We start from the raw sequence: 3,222 nt of genomic DNA, 5'->3' as shown, positions 1-3,222 counted from the left end.
TGCCGTCCCCGCTGTGTCACTGTGTGTGGGATATGGGGTGCACTCTGTGTGTAGGGTATAGGGGTGCATTCTGTGTGTAGGGAATACAGTGCCTTGCAAAAGTATTCAGCCCCTTGAATTTGTCATCCTTTTCCCACATTTCAGGCTTCAAACATAAAGATAAAATGTTAATGTTCTGGTGAAGAATCTACAACAAGTGACACAATTGTGAAGATGAAGGAAATTTATTGCTTATTTTAAACTTTTTTAAAACATAAATAAGTGAAAATTGGGGCGTGCAATATTATTCATCCCCTTTACTGTCAGTGCAGTAAACTCCCTCCAGAAGTTGATTGAGGATCTCTGAATGATGCAATGTTGTCCTAAATGACTGATGATGATAAATATAAGCCCCTGTGTGTAATCAAGTCCCCGTATAATGCCCCTGCTCTGTGATAGTCTCAGGGTTCTGTGTAAAGCGCAGAGAGCATCATGAAGACAAGGAACACAACAGGCAGGACCGTGATACTGTTGTGGAGACGTTTAAAGCCGGATTTGGTTACAAAAAGATTTCCACAACTTTAAACATCCCAAGAAGCCCTGTGCAAGCGATCATATTGTAATGGAAGGAGAATCATACCCCTGCAAATCTACCAAGACCCGGCCGTCCATCCAAACTGTCATCTCACACAAGGAGAAGACTGATCAGAGATGCAGCCAAGAGGCCCATGATCACTCTGGATGACCTGCAGAGATCTACAGCTGAGGTGGGAGAGTCTGTCCATAGCACAACAATCAGTCATACACTGCACAAATCTGGCCTTTATGGAAGAGTGGCAAGAAGAAAGCCATTTCTTCAGCGCTCTATTGGGAGACCCAGACGATTGGGGTATAGCTACTGCCCTCCGGAGGCCACACAAAGCACTACACTAAAAAGTGCAAGGCCCCTCCCCCTCTGGCTATACCCCCCCGTGGTATCACGGGTTCTCCAGTTTTAGCTTTGTGTGCGAAGGAGGTCAGACATCCACGCATAGCTCCACAGATTTTAGTCAGCAGTAGCTGCTGACTATTTCGGATGGAAGAAAAGAGGGCCCATATAGGGCCCCCAGCATGCTCCCTTCTCACCCGTTGATGGTGTTGTAAGGTTGAGGTACCTATTGCTGGTACGGAGGCTGGAGCCCACATGCTGCTTTCCTTCCACATCCCCCTGAGGGGCTCTGAGGAAGTGGGATCCTGCCGGCCTCAAAGCTCTGACGCCGGGCTCCATCCACAGACCCATTTGAACCTGCTGGATACGGAGCTGGAGTACCGTTCAGGGACATGGCCCTGCACCATTACAGGTACTCTGTGTCCCCGTACACACAGGCACAGCACACTCCAGACTTGCTGGGTGTGCTAGTGCGCCGGGGACAGTAAAGGGTTACAGTCACTGCAGCTTTGCTGAGTGACTTTGTGTTTTGGGAACTACCGCGCCGGACGCTCCGGGAGCGGCGGCGCGGCTGGGACTTGTAGTTCGCCGGGGACTGGGCGCCGACCGCGCTTTTACGGCGGCGGCGCTTATAACTCCAGTCCCCGGCTTCTGCGGCCTAGTGCCGCTTCGTTCCCGCCCCCTCCCTGTCACTCAGGGAAGGGGACAGGCGCTGAGCAATCAGCAGCGCCGAGGGCTGGAGCCTTTTTACATGCTCCAGCCCTCTCACTGCACACTGTCGGACGCCGGATTCCCGCTCTGACTTGGGGGCACGCCCACGGCCCGCCCCTACTCACACGAGCTGGGGAAGAAGCCGGCAGCCATTACTGCAGAGCTCGGGGCACCAAGGCAGGACAGTGGCGATCATACACCCGCTTATAAACTGCAGTGTATACATGTGTTGTTTTTAACTACATAGGTCGCTATATGCCCGCTTGGGGAGCGACACATCAGCAGCAGGAAAGCAGGTGTGCTAAAGCACAGGCTTTCTAGGCTGCTTGTTTTGCACGACTGAGGTGTTCATTTGTGTTTATGCTTGTATGCTATACATTGCACTGTACAGTCGCTAGTCTTAGCTATATTCTTCTGGAATGGCTAGACTACAGCAGCAGAAAACCAAGGGTGCTGGGGCACAGGTTTTTTTCTATGCTGCTTGTATTGCATGGGCTGCAGTGTGCATTTGTACTTGTGCTTGTATGCTATACATTGCACTGTATGGTCACTCTTCTGGGCTATATTCCCCTAGATGACTAGTATACAGCAGCAGAAGAGCAGGGGTGCCAGGGCACAGGCTTCTATGCTGCTTGTATTGCTTGTGCTGCAGTGGTCATTTGTACTTTATGCCTGTATGCTATAAATTGCAATGTACGGTCACCAATCTTGGCTATATACTTCTAGATAGCTAGTCGGCAGCGGCTAAAAAGCAACACAGATTTCAGTGCTGTTTTTACTACATGGGATGCTGTTCATGACACCGTCCCATTGTGTGCATGCTCCCCTGTAGCACGTCGTCTGCCGGGGTCTCTAGCACTTCGTCTGCCGGGGCTCTACTAGTTGTGGCCAAAGAAACTTCCTGTCAACCCTGTCCATGGACAGGGACGGAGTAGTCATAATATAGAGACTTGCACCCATGGGCAATCTACTTGAACAAAAGCTCTTCAGGGCTTTGATACTGACATCGCTCTCAATCCGGATACACCGGGTGGTAACGCCATACGGAATGATCCTATACCGTCCATCAATGGAAGGGTGGATCTTTCTCCCTCAGCTCCCCCAGTGGAGATAGGAGACGAACAGGAGAAGTTCCTTTTCAGTGTCTCACGCAGATATTGAGTATTTTTCTGGCCACGCTGACTTCAGAGAAGCAGTCCAGGAACACCACGCTTACCAGATAAGCGTCTTCTCCAAACGTTTTTAGGATACACGTTATCCCTTTTTTCCCCTGACGTGGTCAGCGCTGGACCCAGGGTCCAAAGGTGGATTCTCCAATCTCCAGGCTTGCATATAGAGCCATAGTTGCACTGGAGATGGGGCTTCACTTCAAGATGCCATTCACAGACAGATGGACTCTGGTTGAAATCTGTCTAGGAGGCTATCGGCGTGTCGGTTGCTCCGGCATCCACAGCCGTATTGGCAACCTAACCTTTTCTGCTGTTCTTGTGCAGCTGACCTTGAGCAGGGACATCTGTACCGCAGAGGCGTCCGTAACCCCGCAATGTCTGCACTGCGACTTACCCTGTTAATACTGTCCTAAAAGTACAGTCGAGGTTTCGGTC

Source organism: Anomaloglossus baeobatrachus, chromosome 7 (assembly GCF_048569485.1).
Source record: "Anomaloglossus baeobatrachus isolate aAnoBae1 chromosome 7, aAnoBae1.hap1, whole genome shotgun sequence".
Classification (NCBI taxonomy): Eukaryota; Metazoa; Chordata; class Amphibia; order Anura; family Aromobatidae; genus Anomaloglossus; species Anomaloglossus baeobatrachus.
This window is presented reverse-complemented; position numbering follows the sequence as displayed.